Here is a 27,018-nt window from a genome sequence, read left to right on the forward strand (position 1 = left end):
CCAGTGCGGTTGTGCCTGTGAATAGGCTGCACGGGGAAGGTGAAGACCAGCAACAGCTTTCCGGGCTGCCACCTTCCGTGTGGGACAAGGAGCCGGACATTTGCCTTTTCGGGAACAGGCTCTGCCGAGGATGCGCACCGTGAGGGATTGCGTCTTTGGGAAAGCAGAGATTCCCAGTGCGGTTGTGCCTGTGAATAGGCTGCACGGGGAAGGTGAAGACCAGCAACAGCTTTCAGGGCTGCCACCTTCCGTGTGGGACAAGGAGCCGGACGTTTGCCTTTTCGGGAACAAGCTCTGCCGAGGATGCGCACCGTGAGAGATTGCGTCTCTGGGAAAGCAGAGATCCCAAAACCTGTTGTGCCTGTGAATAGGCTGCAGGGGGAAGGTGAAGACCAGCAAGAGCTTTCCGGGCTGCCACCTTCCGTGTGGGACAAGGAGCCGGACGTTTGCCTTTTCGGGAACAGGCTCTGCCGAGGATGCGCACTGTGAGAGATTGCGTCTCTGGGAAAGCAGAGATCCCCAAACCTGTTGTGCCTGTGAATAGGCTGCAGGGGGAAGGTGAAGACCAGCAACAGCTTTCAGGGCTGCCACTTTCCGTGTGGGACAAGGAGCCGGACGTTTGCCTGTTCTGGAACAGGCTCTGCCGAGGATGCGCACCGTGAGAGATTGCGTCTTTGGGAAAGCAGAGATCCCCAAACCTGTTGTGCCTGTGAATAGGCTGCAGGGGGAAGGTGAAGACCAGCAAGAGCTTTCCGGGCTGCCACCTTCCGTGTGGGACAAGGAGCCGGACGTTTGCCTTTTCGGGAACAGGCTCTGCCGAGGATGCGCACCGTGAGATGTTCCTTCTCTGGGCAAGCACAGATCCCAAAACCTGTTGTGCCTGTGAATAGGCTGCAGGGGGAAGGTGAAGACCAGCAAGAGCTTTCAGGGCTGCCACCTTCCGTGTGGGACAAGGAGCCGGACGTTTGCCTTTTCGGGAACAGGCTCTGCCGAGGATGCGCACCGTGAGGGATTGCGTCTTTGGGAAAGCAGAGATCCCAAAACCTGTTGTGCCTGTGAATAGGCTGCACGGGGAAGGTGAAGACCAGCAACAGCTTTCAGGGCTGCCACCTTCCGTGTGGGACAAGGAGCCGGACGTTTGCCTTTTCGGGAACAGGCTCTGCCGAGGATGCGCACCGTGAGAGATTGCGTCTTTGGGAAAGCAGAGATTCCCAGTGCGGTTGTGCCTGTGAATAGGCTGCAGGGGGAAGGTGAAGACCAGCAACAGCTTTCCGGGCTGCCACCTTCCGTGTGGGACAAGGAGCCGGACGTTTGCCTTTTCGGGAACAGGCTCTGCCGAGGATGCGCACCGTGAGATGTTCCTTCTCTGGGCAAGCAGAGATCCCAAAACCTGTTGTGCCTGTGAATAGGCTGCAGGGGGAAGGTGAAGACCAGCAAGACCTTTCAGGTCTGCCACCTTCCGTGTGGGACAAGGAGCCGGACGTTTGCCTTTTCGGGAACAGGCTCTACCGAGGATGCGCACCGTGAGATGTTCCTTCTCTGGGCAAGCAGAGATCCCAAAACCTGTTGTGCCTGTGAATAGGCTGCACGGGGAAGGTGAAGACCAGCAAGAGCTTTCAGGGCTGCCACCTTCCGTGTGGGACAAGGAGCCGGACGTTTGCCTGTTCTGGAACAGGCTCTGCCGAGGATGCGCACCGTGAGAGACTGCGTCTTTGGGAAAGCAGAGATTCCCAGTGCGGTTGTGCCTGTGAATAGGCTGCACGGGGAAGGTGAAGACCAGCAACAGCTTTCCGGGCTGCCACCTTCCGTGTGGGACAAGGAGCCGGACGTTTGCCTTTTCGGGAACAGGCTCTGCCGAGGATGCGCACCGTGAGGGATTGCGTCTTTGGGAAAGCAGAGATTCCCAGTGCGGTTGTGCCTGTGAATAGGCTGCAGGGGGAAGGTGAAGACCAGCAACAGCTTTCAGGGCTGCCACCTTCCATGTGGGACAAGGAGCCGGACGTTTGCCTTTTCGGGAACAAGCTCTGCCGAGGATGCGCACCGTGAGAGATTGCGTCTCTGGGAAAGCAGAGATCCCAAAACCTGTTGTGCCTGTGAATAGGCTGCAGGGGGAAGGTGAAGACCAGCAACAGCTTTCAGGGCTGCCACCTTCCGTGTGGGACAAGGAGCCGGACGTTTGCCTTTTCGGGAACAGGCTCTGCCGAGGATGCGCACTGTGATAGATTGCGTCTGTGGGAAAGCAGAGATCCCAAAACCTGTTGTGCCTGTGAATAGGCTGCAGGGGGAAGGTGAAGACCAGCAACAGCTTTCCGGGCTGCCACCTTCCGTGTGGGACAAGGAGCCGGACGTTTGCCTTTTCGGGAACAGGCTCTGCCGAGGATGCGCACCGTGAGATGTTCCTTCTCTGGGCAAGCACAGATCCCAAAACCTGTTGTGCCTGTGAATAGGCTGCAGGGGGAAGGTGAAGACCAGCAAGAGCTTTCAGGGCTGCTACCTTCCGTGTGGGACAAGGAGCCGGACATTTGCCTTTTCGGGAACAGGCTCTGCCGAGGATGCGTACCGTGAGATGTTCCTTCTCTGGGCAAGCAGAGATCCCCAAACCTGTTGTGCCTGTGAATAGGCTGCAGGGGGAAGGTGAAGACCAGCAAGAGCTTTCAGGGCTGCCACCTTCCGTGTGGGACAAGGAGCCGGACGTTTGCCTTTTCGGGAACAGGCTCTGCCGAGGATGCGCACCGTGAGATGTTCCTTCTCTGGGCAAGCAGAGAGCCCAAAACCTGTTGTGCCTGTGAATAGGCTGCAGGGGGAAGGTGAAGACCAGCAACAGCTTTCCGGGCTGCCACCTTCCGTGTGGGACAAGGAGCCGGACGTTTGCCTTTTCAGGAACAGGCTCTGCCGAGGATGCGCACCGTGAGGGATTGCGTCTTTGGGAAAGCAGAGATTCCCAGTGCGGTTGTGCCTGTGAATAGGCTGCACGGGGAAGGTGAAGACCAGCAACAGCTTTCCGGGCTGCCACCTTCCGTGTGGGACAAGGAGCCGGACGTTTGCCTTTTCGGGAACAGGCTCTGCCGAGGATGCGCACCGTGAGGGATTGCGTCTTTGGGAAAGCAGAGATTCCCAGTGCGGTTGTGCCTGTGAATAGGCTGCACGGGGAAGGTGAAGACCAGCAACAGCTTTCAGGGCTGCCACCTTCCATGTGGGACAAGGAGCCGGACGTTTGCCTTTTCGGGAACAAGCTCTGCCGAGGATGCGCACCGTGAGAGATTGCGTCTCTGGGAAAGCAGAGATCCCAAAACCTGTTGTGCCTGTGAATAGGCTGCAGGGGGAAGGTGAAGACCAGCAACAGCTTTCAGGGCTGCCACCTTCCGTGTGGGACAAGGAGCCGGACGTTTGCCTTTTCGGGAACAGGCTCTGCCGAGGATGCGCACTGTGATAGATTGCGTCTGTGGGAAAGCAGAGATCCCAAAACCTGTTGTGCCTGTGAATAGGCTGCAGGGGGAAGGTGAAGACCAGCAACAGCTTTCCGGGCTGCCACCTTCCGTGTGGGACAAGGAGCCGGACGTTTGCCTTTTCGGGAACAGGCTCTGCCGAGGATGCGCACCGTGAGATGTTCCTTCTCTGGGCAAGCACAGATCCCAAAACCTGTTGTGCCTGTGAATAGGCTGCAGGGGGAAGGTGAAGACCAGCAAGAGCTTTCAGGGCTGCGACCTTCCGTGTGGGACAAGGAGCCGGACGTTTGCCTGTTCTGGAACAGGCTCTGCCGAGGATGCGCACCGTGAGAGATTGCGTCTTTGGGAAAGCAGAGATCCCCAAACCTGTTGTGCCTGTGAATAGGCTGCAGGGGGAAGGTGAAGACCAGCAAGAGCTTTCCGGGCTGCCACCTTCCGTGTGGGACAAGGAGCCGGACGTTTGCCTTTTCGGGAACAGGCTCTGCCGAGGATGCGCACCGTGAGATGTTCCTTCTCTGGGCAAGCACAGATCCCAAAACCTGTTGTGCCTGTGAATAGGCTGCAGGGGGAAGGTGAAGACCAGCAAGAGCTTTCAGGGCTGCCACCTTCCGTGTGGGACAAGGAGCCGGACGTTTGCCTTTTCGGGAACAGGGTCTGCCGAGGATGCGCACCGTGAGAGATTGCGTCTTGGGGCAAGCACAGATCCCAAAACCTGTTGTGCCTGTGAATAGGCTGCAAGGGGAAGGTGAAGACCAGCAAGAGCTTTCCGGGCTGCCACCTTCCGTGTGGGAAAAAAGCCGGACGTTTGCCTTTTCGGGAACAGGCTCTGCCGAGGATGCGCACCGTGAGGGATTGCGTCTTTGGGAAAGCAGAGATTCCCAGTGCGGTTGTGCCTGTGAATAGGCTGCAGGGGGAAGGTGAAGACCAGCAAGAGCTTTCCGGGCTGCCACCTTCCGTGTGGGACAAGGAGCCGGACGTTTGCCTTTTCGGGAACAGGCTCTGCCGAGGATGCGCACCGTGAGATGTTCCTTCTCTGGGCAAGCAGAGATCCCAAAACCTGTTGTGCCTGTGAATAGGCTGCACGGGGAAGGTGAAGACCAGCAAGAGCTTTCAGGTCTGCCACCTTCCGTGTGGGACAAGGAGCCGGACGTTTGCCTTTTCGGGAACAGGCTCTACCGAGGATGCGCACCGTGAGATGTTCCTTCTCTGGGCAAGCAGAGATCCCAAAACCTGTTGTGCCTGTGAATAGGCTGCACGGGGAAGGTGAAGACCAGCAAGAGCTTTCAGGGCTGCCACCTTCCGTGTGGGACAAGGAGCCGGACGTTTGCCTGTTCTGGAACAGGCTCTGCCGAGGATGCGCACCGTGAGAGACTGCGTCTTTGGGAAAGCAGAGATCCCCAAACCTGTTGTGCCTGTGAATAGGCTGCAGGCGGAAGGTGAAGACCAGCAACAGCTTTCCGGGCTGCCACCTTCCATGTGGGACAAGGAGCCGGACGTTTGCCTTTTTGGGAACAGGCTCTGCCGAGGATGCGCACCGTGAGATGTTCCTTCTCTGGGCAAGCACAGATCCCCAAACCTGTTGTGCCTGTGAATAGGCTGCAGGGGGAAGGTGAAGACCAGCAAGAGCTTTCAGGGCTGCCACCTTCCGTGTGGGACAAGGAGCCGGACGTTTGCCTGTTCTGGAACAGGCTCTGCCGAGGATGCGCACCGTGAGATGTTCCTTCTCTGGGCAAGCACAGATCCCAAAACCTGTTGTGCCTGTGAATAGGCTGCAGGGGGAAGGTGAAGACCAGCAAGAGCTTTCCGGGCTGCCACCTTCCGTGTGGGACAAGGAGCCGGACGTTTGCCTTTTCAGGAACAGGCTCTGCCGAGGATGCGCACCGTGAGGGATTGCGTCTTTGGGAAAGCAGAGATTCCCAGTGCGGTTGTGCCTGTGAATAGGCTGCACGGGGAAGGTGAAGACCAGCAACAGCTTTCAGGGCTGCCACCTTCCGTGTGGGACAAGGAGCCGGACGTTTACCTTTTCGGGAACAGGCTCTGCCGAGGATGCGCACCGTGAGGGATTGCGTCTTTGGGAAAGCAGAGTTTCCCAGTGCGGTTGTGCCTGTGAATAGGCTGCAGGGGGAAGGTGAAGACCAGCAACAGCTTTCCGGGCTGCCACCTTCCGTGTGGGACAAGGAGCCGGACGTTTGCCTTTTCGGGAACAGGCTCTGCCGAGGATGCGCACCGTGAGATGTTCCTTCTCTGGGCAAGCACAGATCCCAAAACCTGTTGTGCCTGTGAATAGGCTGCAGGGGGAAGGTGAAGACCAGCAAGAGCTTTCAGGGCTGCCACCTTCCGTGTGGGACAAGGAGCCGGACGTTTGCCTTTTCGGGAACAGGCTCTGCCGAGGATGCGCACCGTGAGATGTTCCTTCTCTGGGCAAGCACAGATCCCAAAACCTGTTGTGCCTGTGAATAGGCTGCAGGGGGAAGGTGAAGACCAGCAAGAGCTTTCAGGGCTGCCACCTTCCGTGTGGGACAAGGAGCCGGACGTTTGCCTTTTCGGGAACAGGCTCTGCCGAGGATGCGCACCGTGAGAGATTGCGTCTTGGGGCAAGCACAGATCCCAAAACCTGTTGTGCCTGTGAATAGGCTGCAGGGGGAAGGTGAAGACCAGCAAGAGCTTTCCGGGCTGCCACCTTCCGTGTGGGACAAGGAGCCGGACGTTTGCCTTTTCGGGAACAGGCTCTGCCGAGGATGCGCACTGTGAGAGATTGCGTCTCTGGGAAAGCAGAGATCCCAAAACCTGTTGTGCCTGTGAATAGGCTGCAGGGGGAAGGTGAAGACCAGCAACAGCTTTCAGGGCTGCCACCTTCCGTGTGGGACAAGGAGCCGGACGTTTGCCTTTTCGGGAACAGGCTCTGCCGAGGATGCGCACCGTGAGAGATTGCGTCTTGGGGAAAGCACAGATCCCAAAACCTGTTGTGCCTGTGAATAGGCTGCACGGGGAAGGTGAAGACCAGCAACAGCTTTCAGGGCTGCCACCTTCCGTGTGGGACAAGGAGCCGGACGTTTGCCTTTTCGGGAACAGGCTCTGCCGAGGATGCGCACCGTGAGATGTTCCTTCTCTGGGCAAGCACAGATCCCAAAACCTGTTGTGCCTGTGAATAGGCTGCAGGGGGAAGGTGAAGACCAGGAAGAGCTTTCCGGGCTGCGACCTTCCGTGTGGGACAAGGAGCCGGACGTTTGCCTGTTCTGGAACAGGCTCTGCCGAGGATGCGCACCGTGAGAGATTGCGTCTTTGGGAAAGCAGAGATCCCCAAACCTGTTGTGCCTGTGAATAGGCTGCAGGGGGAAGGTGAAGACCAGCAAGAGCTTTCCGGGCTGCCACCTTCCGTGTGGGACAAGGAGCCGGACGTTTGCCTTTTCGGGAACAGGCTCTGCCGAGGATGCGCACCGTGAGATGTTCCTTCTCTGGGCAAGCACAGATCCCAAAACCTGTTGTGCCTGTGAATAGGCTGCAGGGGGAAGGTGAAGACCAGCAAGAGCTTTCAGGGCTGCCACCTTCCGTGTGGGACAAGGAGCCGGACGTTTGCCTTTTCGGGAACAGGCTCTGCCGAGGATGCGCACCGTGAGATGTTCCTTCTCTGGGCAAGCAGAGAGCCCAAAACCTGTTGTGCCTGTGAATAGGCTGCAGGGGGAAGGTGAAGACCAGCAACAGCTTTCCGGGCTGCCACCTTCCGTGTGGGACAAGGAGCCGGACGTTTGCCTTTTCAGGAACAGGCTCTGCCGAGGATGCGCACCGTGAGGGATTGCGTCTTTGGGAAAGCAGAGATTCCCAGTGCGGTTGTGCCTGTGAATAGGCTGCAGGGGGAAGGTGAAGACCAGCAAGAGCTTTCCGGGCTGCCACCTTCCGTGTGGGACAAGGAGCCGGACGTTTGCCTTTTCGGGAACAGGCTCTGCCGAGGATGCGCACCGTGAGATGTTCCTTCTCTGGGCAAGCAGAGATCCCAAAACCTGTTGTGCCTGTGAATAGGCTGCACGGGGAAGGTGAAGACCAGCAAGAGCTTTCAGGTCTGCCACCTTCCGTGTGGGACAAGGAGCCGGACGTTTGCCTTTTCGGGAACAGGCTCTACCGAGGATGCGCACCGTGAGATGTTCCTTCTCTGGGCAAGCAGAGATCCCAAAACCTGTTGTGCCTGTGAATAGGCTGCACGGGGAAGGTGAAGACCAGCAAGAGCTTTCAGGGCTGCCACCTTCCGTGTGGGACAAGGAGCCGGACGTTTGCCTGTTCTGGAACAGGCTCTGCCGAGGATGCGCACCGTGAGAGACTGCGTCTTTGGGAAAGCAGAGATCCCCAAACCTGTTGTGCCTGTGAATAGGCTGCAGGCGGAAGGTGAAGACCAGCAACAGCTTTCCGGGCTGCCACCTTCCATGTGGGACAAGGAGCCGGACGTTTGCCTTTTTGGGAACAGGCTCTGCCGAGGATGCGCACCGTGAGATGTTCCTTCTCTGGGCAAGCACAGATCCCCAAACCTGTTGTGCCTGTGAATAGGCTGCAGGGGGAAGGTGAAGACCAGCAAGAGCTTTCAGGGCTGCCACCTTCCGTGTGGGACAAGGAGCCGGACGTTTGCCTGTTCTGGAACAGGCTCTGCCGAGGATGCGCACCGTGAGATGTTCCTTCTCTGGGCAAGCACAGATCCCAAAACCTGTTGTGCCTGTGAATAGGCTGCAGGGGGAAGGTGAAGACCAGCAAGAGCTTTCCGGGCTGCCACCTTCCGTGTGGGACAAGGAGCCGGACGTTTGCCTTTTCAGGAACAGGCTCTGCCGAGGATGCGCACCGTGAGGGATTGCGTCTTTGGGAAAGCAGAGATTCCCAGTGCGGTTGTGCCTGTGAATAGGCTGCACGGGGAAGGTGAAGACCAGCAACAGCTTTCAGGGCTGCCACCTTCCGTGTGGGACAAGGAGCCGGACGTTTACCTTTTCGGGAACAGGCTCTGCCGAGGATGCGCACCGTGAGGGATTGCGTCTTTGGGAAAGCAGAGTTTCCCAGTGCGGTTGTGCCTGTGAATAGGCTGCAGGGGGAAGGTGAAGACCAGCAACAGCTTTCCGGGCTGCCACCTTCCGTGTGGGACAAGGAGCCGGACGTTTGCCTTTTCGGGAACAGGCTCTGCCGAGGATGCGCACCGTGAGATGTTCCTTCTCTGGGCAAGCACAGATCCCAAAACCTGTTGTGCCTGTGAATAGGCTGCAGGGGGAAGGTGAAGACCAGCAAGAGCTTTCAGGGCTGCCACCTTCCGTGTGGGACAAGGAGCCGGACGTTTGCCTTTTCGGGAACAGGCTCTGCCGAGGATGCGCACCGTGAGATGTTCCTTCTCTGGGCAAGCACAGATCCCAAAACCTGTTGTGCCTGTGAATAGGCTGCAGGGGGAAGGTGAAGACCAGCAAGAGCTTTCAGGGCTGCCACCTTCCGTGTGGGACAAGGAGCCGGACGTTTGCCTTTTCGGGAACAGGCTCTGCCGAGGATGCGCACCGTGAGAGATTGCGTCTTGGGGCAAGCACAGATCCCAAAACCTGTTGTGCCTGTGAATAGGCTGCAGGGGGAAGGTGAAGACCAGCAAGAGCTTTCCGGGCTGCCACCTTCCGTGTGGGACAAGGAGCCGGACGTTTGCCTTTTCGGGAACAGGCTCTGCCGAGGATGCGCACTGTGAGAGATTGCGTCTCTGGGAAAGCAGAGATCCCAAAACCTGTTGTGCCTGTGAATAGGCTGCAGGGGGAAGGTGAAGACCAGCAACAGCTTTCAGGGCTGCCACCTTCCGTGTGGGACAAGGAGCCGGACGTTTGCCTTTTCGGGAACAGGCTCTGCCGAGGATGCGCACCGTGAGAGATTGCGTCTTGGGGAAAGCACAGATCCCAAAACCTGTTGTGCCTGTGAATAGGCTGCACGGGGAAGGTGAAGACCAGCAACAGCTTTCAGGGCTGCCACCTTCCGTGTGGGACAAGGAGCCGGACGTTTGCCTTTTCGGGAACAGGCTCTGCCGAGGATGCGCACCGTGAGATGTTCCTTCTCTGGGCAAGCACAGATCCCAAAACCTGTTGTGCCTGTGAATAGGCTGCAGGGGGAAGGTGAAGACCAGGAAGAGCTTTCCGGGCTGCGACCTTCCGTGTGGGACAAGGAGCCGGACGTTTGCCTGTTCTGGAACAGGCTCTGCCGAGGATGCGCACCGTGAGAGATTGCGTCTTTGGGAAAGCAGAGATCCCCAAACCTGTTGTGCCTGTGAATAGGCTGCAGGGGGAAGGTGAAGACCAGCAAGAGCTTTCCGGGCTGCCACCTTCCGTGTGGGACAAGGAGCCGGACGTTTGCCTTTTCGGGAACAGGCTCTGCCGAGGATGCGCACCGTGAGATGTTCCTTCTCTGGGCAAGCACAGATCCCAAAACCTGTTGTGCCTGTGAATAGGCTGCAGGGGGAAGGTGAAGACCAGCAAGAGCTTTCAGGGCTGCCACCTTCCGTGTGGGACAAGGAGCCGGACGTTTGCCTTTTCGGGAACAGGCTCTGCCGAGGATGCGCACCGTGAGATGTTCCTTCTCTGGGCAAGCAGAGATCCCAAAACCTGTTGTGCCTGTGAATAGGCTGCAGGGGGAAGGTGAAGACCAGCAACAGCTTTCCGGGCTGCCACCTTCCGTGTGGGACAAGGAGCCGGACGTTTGCCTTTTCAGGAACAGGCTCTGCCGAGGATGCGCACCGTGAGGGATTGCGTCTTTGGGAAAGCAGAGATTCCCAGTGCGGTTGTGCCTGTGAATAGGCTGCACGGGGAAGGTGAAGACCAGCAACAGCTTTCCGGGCTGCCACCTTCCGTGTGGGACAAGGAGCCGGACGTTTGCCTTTTCGGGAACAGGCTCTGCCGAGGATGCGCACCGTGAGGGATTGCGTCTTTGGGAAAGCAGAGATTCCCAGTGCGGTTGTGCCTGTGAATAGGCTGCACGGGGAAGGTGAAGACCAGCAACAGCTTTCAGGGCTGCCACCTTCCATGTGGGACAAGGAGCCGGACGTTTGCCTTTTCGGGAACAAGCTCTGCCGAGGATGCGCACCGTGAGAGATTGCGTCTCTGGGAAAGCAGAGATCCCAAAACCTGTTGTGCCTGTGAATAGGCTGCAGGGGGAAGGTGAAGACCAGCAACAGCTTTCAGGGCTGCCACCTTCCGTGTGGGACAAGGAGCCGGACGTTTGCCTTTTCGGGAACAGGCTCTGCCGAGGATGCGCACTGTGATAGATTGCGTCTGTGGGAAAGCAGAGATCCCAAAACCTGTTGTGCCTGTGAATAGGCTGCAGGGGGAAGGTGAAGACCAGCAACAGCTTTCCGGGCTGCCACCTTCCGTGTGGGACAAGGAGCCGGACGTTTGCCTTTTCGGGAACAGGCTCTGCCGAGGATGCGCACCGTGAGATGTTCCTTCTCTGGGCAAGCACAGATCCCAAAACCTGTTGTGCCTGTGAATAGGCTGCAGGGGGAAGGTGAAGACCAGCAAGAGCTTTCAGGGCTGCTACCTTCCGTGTGGGACAAGGAGCCGGACATTTGCCTTTTCGGGAACAGGCTCTGCCGAGGATGCGTACCGTGAGATGTTCCTTCTCTGGGCAAGCACAGATCCCAAAACCTGTTGTGCCTGTGAATAGGCTGCAGGGGGAAGGTGAAGACCAGCAAGAGCTTTCAGGGCTGCCACCTTCCGTGTGGGACAAGGAGCCGGACGTTTGCCTTTTCGGGAACAGGCTCTGCCGAGGATGCGCACCGTGAGATGTTCCTTCTCTGGGCAAGCACAGATCCCAAAACCTGTTGTGCCTGTGAATAGGCTGCAGGGGGAAGGTGAAGACCAGCAAGAGCTTTCAGGGCTGCCACCTTCCGTGTGGGACAAGGAGCCGGACGTTTGCCTTTTCGGGAACAGGGTCTGCCGAGGATGCGCACCGTGAGAGATTGCGTCTTGGGGCAAGCACAGATCCCAAAACCTGTTGTGCCTGTGAATAGGCTGCAAGGGGAAGGTGAAGACCAGCAAGAGCTTTCCGGGCTGCCACCTTCCGTGTGGGAAAAAAGCCGGACGTTTGCCTTTTCGGGAACAGGCTCTGCCGAGGATGCGCACCGTGAGGGATTGCGTCTTTGGGAAAGCAGAGATTCCCAGTGCGGTTGTGCCTGTGAATAGGCTGCAGGGGGAAGGTGAAGACCAGCAAGAGCTTTCCGGGCTGCCACCTTCCGTGTGGGACAAGGAGCCGGACGTTTGCCTTTTCGGGAACAGGCTCTGCCGAGGATGCGCACCGTGAGATGTTCCTTCTCTGGGCAAGCAGAGATCCCAAAACCTGTTGTGCCTGTGAATAGGCTGCAGGGGGAAGGTGAAGACCAGCAAGAGCTTTCAGGTCTGCCACCTTCCGTGTGGGACAAGGAGCCGGACGTTTGCCTTTTCGGGAACAGGCTCTACCGAGGATGCGCACCGTGAGATGTTCCTTCTCTGGGCAAGCAGAGATCCCAAAACCTGTTGTGCCTGTGAATAGGCTGCACGGGGAAGGTGAAGACCAGCAAGAGCTTTCAGGGCTGCCACCTTCCGTGTGGGACAAGGAGCCGGACGTTTGCCTGTTCTGGAACAGGCTCTGCCGAGGATGCGCACCGTGAGAGACTGCGTCTTTGGGAAAGCAGAGATCCCCAAACCTGTTGTGCCTGTGAATAGGCTGCAGGCGGAAGGTGAAGACCAGCAACAGCTCTCAGGGCTGCCACCTTCCATGTGGGACAAGGAGCCGGACGTTTGCCTTTTTGGGAACAGGCTCTGCCGAGGATGCGCACCGTGAGATGTTCCTTCTCTGGGCAAGCACAGATCCCCAAACCTGTTGTGCCTGTGAATAGGCTGCAGGGGGAAGGTGAAGACCAGCAAGAGCTTTCAGGGCTGCCACCTTCCGTGTGGGACAAGGAGCCGGACGTTTGCCTGTTCTGGAACAGGCTCTGCCGAGGATGCGCACCGTGAGATGTTCCTTCTCTGGGCAAGCACAGATCCCAAAACCTGTTGTGCCTGTGAATAGGCTGCAGGGGGAAGGTGAAGACCAGCAAGAGCTTTCCGGGCTGCCACCTTCCGTGTGGGACAAGGAGCCGGACGTTTGCCTTTTCAGGAACAGGCTCTGCCGAGGATGCGCACCGTGAGGGATTGCGTCTTTGGGAAAGCAGAGATTCCCAGTGCGGTTGTGCCTGTGAATAGGCTGCACGGGGAAGGTGAAGACCAGCAACAGCTTTCAGGGCTGCCACCTTCCGTGTGGGACAAGGAGCCGGACGTTTACCTTTTCGGGAACAGGCTCTGCCGAGGATGCGCACCGTGAGGGATTGCGTCTTTGGGAAAGCAGAGTTTCCCAGTGCGGTTGTGCCTGTGAATAGGCTGCAGGGGGAAGGTGAAGACCAGCAACAGCTTTCCGGGCTGCCACCTTCCGTGTGGGACAAGGAGCCGGACGTTTGCCTTTTCGGGAACAGGCTCTGCCGAGGATGCGCACCGTGAGATGTTCCTTCTCTGGGCAAGCACAGATCCCAAAACCTGTTGTGCCTGTGAATAGGCTGCAGGGGGAAGGTGAAGACCAGCAAGAGCTTTCAGGGCTGCCACCTTCCGTGTGGGACAAGGAGCCGGACGTTTGCCTTTTCGGGAACAGGCTCTGCCGAGGATGCGCACCGTGAGATGTTCCTTCTCTGGGCAAGCACAGATCCCAAAACCTGTTGTGCCTGTGAATAGGCTGCAGGGGGAAGGTGAAGACCAGCAAGAGCTTTCAGGGCTGCCACCTTCCGTGTGGGACAAGGAGCCGGACGTTTGCCTTTTCGGGAACAGGCTCTGCCGAGGATGCGCACCGTGAGAGATTGCGTCTTGGGGCAAGCACAGATCCCAAAACCTGTTGTGCCTGTGAATAGGCTGCAGGGGGAAGGTGAAGACCAGCAAGAGCTTTCCGGGCTGCCACCTTCCGTGTGGGACAAGGAGCCGGACGTTTGCCTTTTCGGGAACAGGCTCTGCCGAGGATGCGCACTGTGAGAGATTGCGTCTCTGGGAAAGCAGAGATCCCAAAACCTGTTGTGCCTGTGAATAGGCTGCAGGGGGAAGGTGAAGACCAGCAACAGCTTTCAGGGCTGCCACCTTCCGTGTGGGACAAGGAGCCGGACGTTTGCCTTTTCGGGAACAGGCTCTGCCGAGGATGCGCACCGTGAGAGATTGCGTCTTGGGGAAAGCACAGATCCCAAAACCTGTTGTGCCTGTGAATAGGCTGCACGGGGAAGGTGAAGACCAGCAACAGCTTTCAGGGCTGCCACCTTCCGTGTGGGACAAGGAGCCGGACGTTTGCCTTTTCGGGAACAGGCTCTGCCGAGGATGCGCACCGTGAGATGTTCCTTCTCTGGGCAAGCACAGATCCCAAAACCTGTTGTGCCTGTGAATAGGCTGCAGGGGGAAGGTGAAGACCAGGAAGAGCTTTCCGGGCTGCGACCTTCCGTGTGGGACAAGGAGCCGGACGTTTGCCTGTTCTGGAACAGGCTCTGCCGAGGATGCGCACCGTGAGAGATTGCGTCTTTGGGAAAGCAGAGATCCCCAAACCTGTTGTGCCTGTGAATAGGCTGCAGGGGGAAGGTGAAGACCAGCAAGAGCTTTCCGGGCTGCCACCTTCCGTGTGGGACAAGGAGCCGGACGTTTGCCTTTTCGGGAACAGGCTCTGCCGAGGATGCGCACCGTGAGATGTTCCTTCTCTGGGCAAGCACAGATCCCAAAACCTGTTGTGCCTGTGAATAGGCTGCAGGGGGAAGGTGAAGACCAGCAAGAGCTTTCAGGGCTGCCACCTTCCGTGTGGGACAAGGAGCCGGACGTTTGCCTTTTCGGGAACAGGCTCTGCCGAGGATGCGCACCGTGAGATGTTCCTTCTCTGGGCAAGCACAGATCCCAAAACCTGTTGTGCCTGTGAATAGGCTGCAGGGGGAAGGTGAAGACCAGCAACAGCTTTCCGGGCTGCCACCTTCCGTGTGGGACAAGGAGCCGGACGTTTGCCTTTTCGGGAACAGGCTCTGCCGAGGATGCGCACCGTGAGGGATTGCGTCTTTGGGAAAGCAGAGATTCCCAGTGCGGTTGTGCCTGTGAATAGGCTGCAGGGGGAAGGTGAAGACCAGCAACAGCTTTCCGGGCTGCCACCTTCCGTGTGGGACAAGGAGCCGGACGTTTGCCTTTTCGGGAACAGGCTCTGCCGAGGATGCGCACCGTGAGGGATTGCGTCTTTGGGAAAGCAGAGATTCCCACTGCGGTTGTGCCTGTGAATAGGCTGCACGGGGAAGGTGAAGACCAGCAAGAGCTTTCAGGGCTGCCACCTTCCGTGTGGGACAAGGAGCCGGACGTTTGCCTTTTCGGGAACAAGCTCTGCCGAGGATGCGCACCGTGAGAGATTGCGTCTCTGGGAAAGCAGAGATCCCCAAACCTGTTGTGCCTGTGAATAGGCTGCACGGGGAACGTGAAGACCAGCAAGAGCTTTCCGGGCTGCCACCTTCCGTGTGGGACAAGGAGCCGGACGTTTGCCTTTTCGGGAACAGGCTCTGCCGAGGATGCGCACCGTGAGATGTTCCTTCTCTGGGCAAGCACAGATCCCAAAACCTCTTGTGCCTGTGAATAGGCTGCAGGGGGAAGGTGAAGACCAGCAAGAGCTCTCAGGGCTGCCACCTTCCGTGTGGGACAAGGAGCCGGACGTTTGCCTTTTCGGGAACAGGCTCTGCCGAGGATGCGCACCGTGAGGGATTGCGTCTTTGGGAAAGCAGAGATTCCCAGTGCGGTTGTGCCTGTGAATAGGCTGCAGGGGGAAGGTGAAGACCAGCAAGAGCTTTCAGGGCTGCCACCTTCCGTGTGGGACAAGGAGCCGGACGTTTGCCTTTTCGGGAACAGGCTCTGCCGAGGATGCGCACCGTGAGATGTTCCTTCTCTGGGCAAGCACAGATCCCAAAACCTGTTGTGCCTGTGAATAGGCTGCAGGGGGAAGGTGAAGACCAGGAACAGCTTTCAGGGCTGCCACCTTCCGTGTGGGACAAGGAGCCGGACGTTTGCCTTTTCGGGAACAGGCTCTGCCGAGGATGCGCACCGTGAGGGATTGCGTCTTTGGGAAAGCAGAGATTCCCAGTGCGGTTGTGCCTGTGAATAGGCTGCAGGGGGAAGGTGAAGACCAGCAAGAGCTTTCAGGGCTGCCACCTTCCGTGTGGGACAAGGAGCCGGACGTTTGCCTTTTCGGGAACAGGCTCTGCCGAGGATGCGCACCGTGAGATGTTCCTTCTCTGGGCAAGCAGAGATCCCAAAACCTGTTGTGCCTGTGAACAGGCTGCAGGGGGAAGGAGAAGACCAGCAACAGCTTTCAGGGCTGCCACCTTCCGTGTGGGACAAGGAGCCGGACGTTTGCCTTTTCGGGAACAGGCTCTGCCGAGGATGTGCAACGTGAGGGATTGCGTCTTTGGGAAAGCAGAGATTCCCAGTGCGGTTGTGCCTGTGAAAAGGCTGCAGGGGGAAGGTGAAGACCAGCAAGAGCTTTCAGGGCTGCCACCTTCCGTGTGGGACAAGGAGCCGGACGTTTGCCTTTTCGGGAACAGGCTCTGCCGAGGATGCCCACCGTGAGAGATTGCGTCTCTGGGAAAGCAGAGATTCCCAGTGCGGTTGTGCCTGTGAATAGGCTGCAGGGGGAAGGTGAAGACCAGCAAGAGCTTTCAGGGCTGCCACCTTCCGTGTGGGACAAGGAGCCGGACGTTTGCCTTTTCGGGAACAGGCTCTGCCGAGGATGCGCACCGTGAGATGTTCCTTCTCTGGGCAAGCACAGATCCCCAAACCTGTTGTGCCTGTGAATAGGCTGCAGGGGGAAGGTGAAGACCAGCAAGAGCTTTCAGGGCTGCCACCTTCCGTGTGGGACAAGGAGCCGGACGTTTGCCTTTTCGGGAACAGGCTCTGCCGAGGATGCGCACCGTGAGATGTTCCTTCTCTGGGCAAGCAGAGATCCCAAAACCTGTTGTGCCTGTGAATAGGCTGCACGGGGAAGGTGAAGACCAACAAGAGCTTTCAGGGCTGCCACCTTCCGTGTGGGACAAGGAGCCGGACGTTTGCCTTTTCGGGAACAGGCTCTGCCGAGGATGCGCACCGTGAGAGATTGCGTCTCTGGGAAAGCAGAGATCCCAAAACCTGTTGTGCCTGTGAATAGGCTGCAGGGGGAAGGTGAAGACCAGCAAGAGCTTTCAGGGCTGCCACCTTCCGTGTGGGACAAGGAGCCGGACGTTTGCCTTTTCGGGAACAGGCTCTGCCGAGGATGCGCACCGTGAGATGTTCCTTCTCTGGGCAAGCAGAGATCCCAAAACCTGTTGTGCCTGTGAATAGGCTGCAGGGGGAAGGTGAAGACCAGCAAGAGCTTTCCGGGCTGCCACCTTCCGTGTGGGACAAGGAGCCGGACGTTTGCCTTTTCGGGAACAGGCTCTGCCGAGGATGCGCACCGTGAGAGATTGCGTCTCTGGGAAAGCAGAGATCCCAAAACCTGTTGTGCCTGTGAATAGGCTGCACGGGGAAGGTGAAGACCAGCAAGAGCTTTCAGGGCTGCCACCTTCCGTGTGGGAAAAGGAGCCGGACGTTTGCCTTTTCGGGAACAGGCTCTGCCGAGGATGCGCACCGTGAGAGATTGCGTCTTGGGGCAAGCACAGATCCCAAAACCTGTTGTGCCTGTGAATAGGCTGCACGGGGAAGGTGAAGACCAGCAAGAGCTTTCAGGGCTGCCACCTTCCATGTGGGACAAGGAGCCGGACGTTTGCCTTTTCGGGAACAGGCTCTGCCGAGGATGCGCACCGTGAGGGATTGCGTCTTTGGGAAAGCAGAGATTCCCAGTGCGGTTGTGCCTGTGAATAGGCTGCAGGGGGAAGGTGAAGACCAGCAAGAGCTTTCAGGGCTGCCACCTTCCGTGTGGGACAAGGAGCCGGACGTTTGCCTTTTCGGGAACAGGCTCTGCCGAGGATGCGCACCGTGAGATGTTCCTTCTCTGGGCAAGCACAGATCCCAAAACCTGTTGTGCCTGTGAATAGGCTGCAGGGGGAAGGTGAAGACCAGCAAGAGCTTTCAGGGCTGCCACCTTCCGTGTGGGACAAGGAGCCGGACGTTTGCCTTTTCGGGAACAGGCTCTGCCGAGGATGCGCACCGTGAGGGATTGCGTCTTTGGGAAAGCAGAGATTCCCAGTGCGGTTGTGCCTGTGAATAGGCTGCAGGGGGAAGGTGAAGACCAGCAAGAGCTTTCCGGGCTGCCACCTTCCGTGTGGGACAAGGAGCCGGACGTTTGCCTTTTCGGGAACAGGCTCTGCCGAGGATGCCCACCGTGAGATGTTCCTTCTCTGGGCAAGCACAGATCCCAAAACCTGTTGTGCCTGTGAATAGGCTGCAGGGGGAAGGTGAAGACCAGCAAGAGCTCTCAGGGCTGCCACCTTCCGTGTGGGACAAGGAGCTGGACGTTTGCCTTTTCGGGAACAGGCTCTGCCGAGGATGCGCACCGTGAGAGATTGCGTCTCTGGGAAAGCAGAGATCCCAAAACCTGTTGTGCCTGTGAATAGGCTGCAGGGGGAAGGTGAAGACCAGCAAGAGCTTTCAGGGCTGCCACCTTCCGTGTGGGACAAGGAGCCGGACGTTTGCCTTTTCGGGAACAGGCTCTGCCGAGGATGCGCACCGTGAGATGTTCCTTCTCTGGGCAAGCACAGATCCCAAAACCTGTTGTGCCTGTGAATAGGCTGCAGGGGGAAGGTGAAGACCAGCAAGAGCTTTGAGGGCTGCCACCTTCCGTGTGGGACAAGGAGCTGGACGTTTGCCTTTTCGGGAACAGGCTCTGCCGAGGATGCGCACCGTGAGATGTTCCTTCTCTGGGCAAGCACAGATCCCAAAACCTGTTGTGCCTGTGAATAGGCTGCAGGGGGAAGGTGAAGACCAGCAACAGCTTTCAGGGCTGCCACCTTCCGTGTGGGACAAGGAGCCGGACGTTTGCCTTTTCGGGAACAGGCTCTGCCGAGGATGCGCACCGTGAGATGTTCCTTCTCTGGGCAAGCACAGATCCCAAAACCTCTTGTGCCTGTGAATAGGCTGCAGGGGGAAGGTGAAGACCAGCAAGAGCTCTCAGGGCTGCCACCTTCCGTGTGGGACAAGGAGCCGGACGTTTGCCTTTTCGGGAACAGGCTCTGCCGAGGATGCGCACCGTGAGATGTTCCTTCTCTGGGCAAGCAGAGATCCCAAAACCTGTTGTGCCTGTGAATAGGCTGCAGGGGGAAGGTGAAGACCAGCAAGAGCTTTCAGGGCTGCCACCTTCCGTGTGGGACAAGGAGCCGGACGTTTGCCTTTTCGGGAACAGGCTCTGCCGAGGATGCGCACCGTGAGAGATTGCGTCTCTGGGAAAGCAGAGATCCCAAAACCTGTTGTGCCTGTGAATAGGCTGCACGGGGAAGGTGAAGACCAGCAACAGCTTTCCGGGCTGCCACCTTCCGTGTGGGACAAGGAGCCGGACGTTTGCCTTTTCGGGAACAGGCTCTGCCGAGGATGCGCACCGTGAGGGATTGCGTCTTTGGGAAAGCAGAGATTCCCAGTGCGGTTGTGCCTGTGAATAGGCTGCAGGGGGAAGGTGAAGACCAGCAAGAGCTTTCAGGGCTGCCACCTTCCGTGTGGGACAAGGAGCCGGACGTTTGCCTTTTCGGGAACAGGCTCTGCCGAGGATGCGCACCGTGAGATGTTCCTTCTCTGGGAAAGCAGAGATCCCAAAACCTGTTGTGCCTGTGAATAGGCTGCAGGGGGAAGGTGAAGACCAGCAACAGCTTTCAGGGCTGCCACCTTCCGTGTGGGACAAGGAGCCGGACGTTTGCCTTTTCGGGAACAGGCTCTGCCGAGGATGTGCAACGTGAGGGATTGCGTCTTTGGGAAAGCAGAGATTCCCAGTGCGGTTGTGCCTGTGAAAAGGCTGCAGGGGGAAGGTGAAGATCAGCAACAGCTTTCAGGGCTGCCACCTTCCGTGTGGGACAAGGAGCCGGACGTTTGCCTTTTCGGGAACAGGCTCTGCCGAGGATGCCCACCGTGAGAGATTGCGTCTCTGGGAAAGCAGAGATTCCCAGTGCGGTTGTGCCTGTGAATAGGCTGCAGGGGGAAGGTGAAGACCAGCAACAGCTTTCCGGGCTGCCACCTTGCGTGTGGGACAAGTAGCCGGACGTTTGCCTTTTCGGGAACAGGCTCTGCCGAGGATGCGCACCGTGAGATGTTCCTTCTCTGGGCAAGCACAGATCCCAAAACCTCTTGTGCCTGTGAATAGGCTGCAGGGGGAAGGTGAAGACCAGCAAGAGCTCTCAGGGCTGCCACCTTCCGTGTGGGACAAGGAGCCGGACGTTTGCCTTTTCGGGAACAGGCTCTGCCGAGGATGCGCACCGTGAGGGATTGCGTCTTTGGGAAAGCAGAGATTCCCAGTGCGGTTGTGCCTGTGAATAGGCTGCAGGGGGAAGGTGAAGACCAGCAAGAGCTTTCCGGGCTGCCACCTTCCGTGTGGGACAAGGAGCCGGACGTTTGCCTTTTCGGGAACAGGCTCTGCCGAGGATGCGCACCGTGAGATGTTCCTTCTCTGGGCAAGCACAGATCCCAAAACCTGTTGTGCCTGTGAATAGGCTGCAGGGGGAAGGTGAAGACCAGCAACAGCTTTCAGGGCTGCCACCTTCCGTGTGGGACAAGGAGCCGGACGTTTGCCTTTTCGGGAACAGGCTCTGCCGAGGATGCGCACCGTGAGGGATTGCGTCTTTGGGAAAGCAGAGATTCCCAGTGCGGTTGTGCCTGTGAATAGGCTGCAGGGGGAAGGTGAAGACCAGCAAGAGCTTTCAGGGCTGCCACCTTCCGTGTGGGACAAGGAGCCGGACGTTTGCCTTTTCGGGAACAGGCTCTGCCGAGGATGCGCACCATGAGATGTTCCTTCTCTGGGCAAGCAGAGATCCCAAAACCTGTTGTGCCTGTGAATAGGCTGCACGGGGAAGGTGAAGACCAGCAAGAGCTTTCAGGGCTGCCACCTTCCGTGTGGGACAAGGAGCCGGACGTTTGCCTTTTCGGGAACAGGCTCTGCCGAGGATGCGCACCGTGAGAGATTGCGTCTCTGGGAAAGCAGAGATCCCAAAACCTGTTGTGCCTGTGAATAGGCTGCACGGGGAAGGTGAAGACCAGCAAGAGCTTTCAGGGCTGCCACCTTCCGTGTGGGACAAGGAGCCGGACGTTTGCCTTTTCGGGAACAGGCTCTGCCGAGGATGCGCACCGTGAGAGAATGCGTCTCTGGGAAAGCAGAGATTCCCAGTGCGGTTGTGCCTGTGAATAGGCTGCAGGGGGAAGGTGAAGACCAGCAAGAGCTTTCCGGGCTGCCACCTTCCGTGTGGGACAAGGAGCCGGACGTTTGCCTTTTCGGGAACAGGCTCTGCCGAGGATGCGCACCGTGAGAGATTGCGTCTCTGGGAAAGCATAGATCGCAAAATCTGTTGTGCCTGTGAATAGGCTGCAGGGGGAAGGCGAAGACCAGCAAGAGCTTTCAGGGCTGCCACCTTCCGTGTGGGACAAGGAGCCGGACGTTTGCCTTTTCGGGAACAGGCTCTGCCGAGGATGCGCACCGTGAGGGATTGCGTCTTTGGGAAAGCAGAGATTCCCAGTGCGGTTGTTCCTGTGAATAGGCTGCAGGGGGAAGGTGAAGACCAGCAACAGCTTTCAGGGCTGCCACCTTCCGTGTGGGACAAGGAGCCGGACGTTTGCCTTTTCGGGAACAGGCTCTGCCGAGGATGCGCACCGTGAGGGATTGCGTCTTTGGGAAAGCAGAGATTCCCAGTGCGGTTGTGCATGTGAATAGGCTGCAGGGGGAAGGTGAAGACCAGCAAGAGCTTTCAGGGCTGCCACCTTCCGTGTGGGACAAGGAGCCGGACGTTTGCCTTTTCGGGAACAGGCTCTGCCGAGGATGCGCACCCTGAGGGATTGCGTCTTTGGGAAAGCAGAGATTGCCAGTGCGTTGGTGCCTGTGAATAGGCTGCAGGGGGAAGGTGAAGACCAGCAAGAGCTTTCCGGGCTGCCACCTTCCGTGTGGGACAAGGAGCCGGACGTTTGCCTTTTCGGGAACAGGCTCTGCCGAGGATGCGCACCGTGAGAGATTGCGTCTTGGGGCAAGCACAGATCCCAAAACCTGTTGTGCCTGTGAATAGGCTGCACGGGGAAGGTGAAGACCAGCAAGAGCTTTCAGGGCTGCCACCTTCCGTGTGGGACAAGGAGCCGGACGTTTGCCTTTTCGGGAACAGGCTCTGCCGAGGATGCGCACCGTGAGGGATTGCGTCTTTGGGAAAGCAGAGATTCCCAGTGCGGTTGTGCCTGTGAATAGGCTGCAGGGGGAAGGTGAAGACCAGCAACAGCTTTCCGGGCTGCCACCTTCCGTGTGGGACAAGGAGCCGGACGTTTGCCTTTTCGGGAACAGGCTCTGCCGAGGATGCCCACCGTGAGATGTTCCTTCTCTGGGCAAGCAGAGATCCCAAAACCTGTTGTGCCTGTGAATAGGCTGCAGGGGGAAGGTGAAGACCAGCAACAGCTTTCCGGGCTGCCACCTTCCGTGTGGGACAAGGAGCCGGACGTTTGCCTTTTCGGGAACAGGCTCTGCCGAGGATGCGCACCGTGAGAGATTGCGTCTCTGGGAAAGCATAGATCCCAAAACCTGTTGTGCCTGTGAATAGGCTGCACGGGGAAGGCGAAGACCAGCAAGAGCTTTCCGGGCTGCCACCTTCCGTGTGGGACAAGGAGCCGGACGTTTGCCTTTTCGGGAACAGGCTCTGCCGAGGATGCGCACCGTGAGGGATTGCGTCTTTGGGAAAGCAGAGATTCCCAGTGCGGTTGTGCCTGTGAATAGGCTGCACGGGGAAGGTGAAGACCAGCAAGAGCTTTCAGGGCTGCCACCTTCCGTGTGGGACAAGGAGCCGGACGTTTGCCTTTTCGGGAACAGGCTCTGCCGAGGATGCGCACCGTGAGATGTTCCTTCTCTGGGCAAGCACAGATCCCAAAACCTGCTGTGCCTGTGAATAGGCTGCAGGGGGAAGGTGAAGACCAGCAAGAGCTTTCAGGGCTGCCACCTTCCGTGTGGGACAAGGAGCCGGACGTTTGCCTTTTCGGGAACAGGCTCTGCCGAGGATGCGCACCGTGAGATGTTCCTTCTCTGGGCAAGCACAGATCCCAAAACCTGTTGTGCCTGTGAATAGGCTGCAGGGGGAAGGTGAAGACCAGCAAGAGCTTTCAGGGCTGCCACCTTCCGTGTGGGACAAGGAGCCGGACGTTTGCCTTTTCGGGAACAGGCTCTGCCGAGGATGCGCACCGTGAGATGTTCCTTCTCTGGGCAAGCAGAGATCCCAAAACCTGTTGTGCCTGTGAATAGGCTGCACGGGGAAGGTGAAGACCAGCAAGAGCTTTCAGGGCTGCCACCTTCCGTGTGGGACAAGGAGCCGGACGTTTGCCTTTTCGGGAACAGGCTCTGCCGAGGATGCGCACCGTGAGAGATTGCGTCTCTGGGAAAGCAGAGATCCCAAAACCTGTTGTGCCTGTGAATAGGCTGCACGGGGAAGGTGAAGACCAGCAAGCGCTTTCAGGGCTGCCACCTTCCGTGTGGGACAAGGAGCCGGACGTTTGCCTTTTTGGGAACAGGCTCTGCCGAGGATGCCCACCGTGAGATGTTCCTTCTCTGGGCAAGCACAGATCCCAAAACCTGTTGTGCCTGTGAATAGGCTGCAGGGGGAAGGTGAAGACCAGCAAGAGCTTTCAGGGCTGCCACCTTCCGTGTGGGACAAGGAGCCGGACGTTTGCCTTTTCGGGAACAGGCTCTGCCGAGGATGCGCACCGTGAGAGATTGCGTCTCTGGGCAAGCAGAGATCCCAAAACCTGTTGTGCCTGTGAATAGGCTGCACGGGGAAGGTGAAGACCAGCAAGAGCTTTCAGGTCTGCCACCTTCCGTGTGGGACAAGGAGCCGGACGTTTGCCTTTTCGGGAACAGGCTCTGCCGAGGATGCGCACCGTGAGAGATTGCGTCTCTGGGAAAGCAGAGATTCCCAGTGCGGTTGTGCCTGTGAATAGGCTGCAGGGGGAAGGTGAAGACCAGCAACAGCTTTCCGGGCTGCCACCTTCCGTGTGGGACAAGGAGTCGGACGTTTGCCTTTTCGGGAACAGGCTCTGCCGAGGATGCGCACCGTGAGATGTTCCTTCTCTGGGCAAGCACAGATCCCAAAACCTGTTGTGCCTGTGAATAGGCTGCAGGGGGAAGGTGAAGACCAGCAACAGCTTTCAGGGCTGCCACCTTCCGTGTGGGACAAGGAGCCGGACGTTTGCCTTTTCGGGAACAGGCTCTGCCGAGGATGCGCACCGTGAGAGATTGCGTCTCTGGGAAAGCATAGATCGCAAAATCTGTTGTGCCTGTGAATAGGCTGCAGGGGGAAGGCGAAGACCAGCAAGAGCTTTCAGGGCTGCCACCTTCCGTGTGGGACAAGGAGCCGGACGTTTGCCTTTTCGGGAACAGGCTCTGCCGAGGATGCGCACCGTGAGGGATTGCGTCTTTGGGAAAGCAGAGATTCCCAGTGCGGTTGTTCCTGTGAATAGGCTGCAGGGGGAAGGTGAAGACCAGCAACAGCTTTCAGGGCTGCCACCTTCCGTGTGGGACAAGGAGCCGGACGTTTGCCTTTTCGGGAACAGGCTCTGCCGAGGATGCGCACCGTGAGGGATTGCGTCTTTGGGAAAGCAGAGATTCCCAGTGCGGTTGTGCATGTGAATAGGCTGCAGGGGGAAGGTGAAGACCAGCAAGAGCTTTCAGGGCTGCCACCTTCCGTGTGGGACAAGGAGCCGGACGTTTGCCTTTTCGGGAACAGGCTCTGCCGAGGATGCGCACCGTGAGGGATTGCGTCTTTGGGAAAGCAGAGATTCCCAGTGCGGTGGTGCCTGTGAATAGGCTGCAGGGGGAAGGTGAAGACCAGCAAGAGCTTTCAGGGCTGCCACCTTCCATGTGGGACAAGGAGCCGGACGTTTGCCTTTTCGGGAACAGGCTCTGCCGAGGATGCGCACCGTGAGAGATTGCGTCTCTGGGAAAGCAGAGATCCCCAAACCTGTTGTGCCTGTGAATAGGCTGCAGGGGGAAGGTGAAGACCAGCAAGAGCTTTCAGGGCTGCCACCTTCCGTGTGGGACAAGGAGCCGGACGTTTGCCTTTTCGGGAACAGGCTCTGCCGAGGATGCGCACCGTGTGGGATTGCGTCTTTGGGAAAGCAGAGATTCCCAGTGCGGTTGTGCCTGTGAATAGGCTGCACGGGGAAGGTGAAGACCAGCAACAGCTTTCCGGGCTGCCACCTTCCGTGTGGGACAAGGAGCCGGACGTTTGCCTTTTCGGGAACAGGCTCTGCCGAGGATGCGCACCGTGAGGGATTGCGTATTTGGGAAAGCAGAGATTCCCAGTGCGGTTGTGCCTGAGAATAGGCTGCACGGGGAAGGTGAAGACCAGCAAGAGCTTTCCGGGCTGCCACCTTCCGTGTGGGACAAGGAGCCGGACGTTTGCCTTTTCGGGAACAGGCTCTGCCGAGGATGCCCACCGTGAGATGTTCCTTCTCTGGGCAAGCAGAGATCCCAAAACCTGTTGTGCCTGTGAATAGGCTGCAGGGGGAAGGTGAAGACCAGCAACAGCTTTCAGGGCTGCCACCTTCCGTGTGGGACAAGGAGCCGGACGTTTGCCTTTTCGGGAACAGGCTCTGCCGAGGATGCCCACCGTGAGAGATTGCCTCTCTGGGAAAGCATAGATCCCAAAACCTGTTGTGCCTGTGAATAGGCTGCACGGGGAAGGCGAAGACCAGCAAGAGCTTTCCGGGCTGCCACCTTCCGTGTGGGACAAGGAGCCGGACGTTTGCCTTTTCGGGAACAGGCTCTGCCGAGGATGCGCACCGTGAGAGATTGCGTCTCTGGGCAAGCAGAGATTCCCAGTGCGGTTGTGCCTGTGAATAGGCTGCAGGGGGAAGGTGAAGACCAGCAACAGCTTTCCGGGCTGCCACCTTCCGTGTGGGACAAGGAGCCGGACGTTTGCCTTTTCGGGAACAGGCTCTGCCGAGGATGCGCACTGTGAGATGTTCCTTCTCTGGGCAAGCACAGATCCCAAAACCTGTTGTGCCTGTGAATAGGCTGCAGGGGGAAGGTGAAGACCAGCAAGAGCTTTCAGGGCTGCCACCTTCCGTGTGGGACAAGGAGCCGGACGTTTGCCTTTTCGGGAACAGGCTCTGCCGAGGATGCGCACCGTGAGAGATTGCGTCTCTGGGAAAGCATAGATCGCAAAATCTGTTGTGCCTGTGAATAGGCTGCAGGGGGAAGGCGAAGACCAGCAAGAGCTTTCAGGGCTGCCACCTTCCGTGTGGGACAAGGAGCCGGACGTTTGCCTTTTCGGGAACAGGCTCTGCCGAGGATGCGCACCGTGAGGGATTGCGTCTTTGGGAAAGCAGAGATTCCCAGTGCGGTGGTGCCTGTGAATAGGCTGCAGGGGGAAGGTGAAGACCAGCAAGAGCTTTCAGGGCTGCCACCTTCCATGTGGGACAAGGAGCCGGACGTTTGCCTTTTCGGGAACAGGCTCTGCCGAGGATGCGCACCGTGAGAGATTGCGTCTCTGGGAAAGCAGAGATCCCCAAACCTGTTGTGCCTGTGAATAGGCTGCAGGGGGAAGGTGAAGACCAGCAAGAGCTTTCAGGGCTGCCACCTTCCGTGTGGGACAAGGAGCCGGACGTTTGCCTTTTCGGGAACAGGCTCTGCCGAGGATGCGCACCGTGAGGGATTGCGTCTTTGGGAAAGCAGAGATTCCCAGTGCGGTTGTGCCTGTGAATAGGCTGCACGGGGAAGGTGAAGACCAGCAACAGCTTTCCGGGCTGCCACCTTCCGTGTGGGACAAGGAGCCGGACGTTTGCCTTTTCGGGAACAGGCTCTGCCGAGGATGCGCACCGTGAGGGATTGCGTATTTGGGAAAGCAGAGATTCCCAGTGCGGTTGTGCCTGAGAATAGGCTGCACGGGGAAGGTGAAGACCAGCAAGAGCTTTCAGGGCTGCCACCTTCCGTGTGGGACAAGGAGCCGGACGTTTGCCTTTTCGGGAACAGGCTCTGCCGAGGATGCCCACCGTGAGATGTTCCTTCTCTGGGCAAGCAGAGATCCCAAAACCTGTTGTGCCTGTGAATAGGCTGCAGGGGGAAGGTGAAGACCAGCAACAGCTTTCAGGGCTGCCACCTTCCGTGTGGGACAAGGAGCCGGACGTTTGCCTTTTCGGGAACAGGCTCTGCCGAGGATGCCCACCGTGAGAGATTGCCTCTCTGGGAAAGCAGAGATTCCCAGTGCGGTTGTGCCTGTGAATAGGCTGCAGGGGGAAGGTGAAGACCAGCAACAGCTTTCCGGGCTGCCACCTTCCGTGTGGGACAAGGAGCCGGACGTTTGCGTTTTCGGGAACAGGCTCTGCCGAGGATGCGCACTGTGAGATGTTCCTTCTCTGGGCAAGCACAGATCCCAAAACCTGTTGTGCCTGTGAATAGGCTGCAG

Source organism: Haliaeetus albicilla, chromosome 30 (assembly GCF_947461875.1).
Source record: "Haliaeetus albicilla chromosome 30, bHalAlb1.1, whole genome shotgun sequence".
Classification (NCBI taxonomy): Eukaryota; Metazoa; Chordata; class Aves; order Accipitriformes; family Accipitridae; genus Haliaeetus; species Haliaeetus albicilla.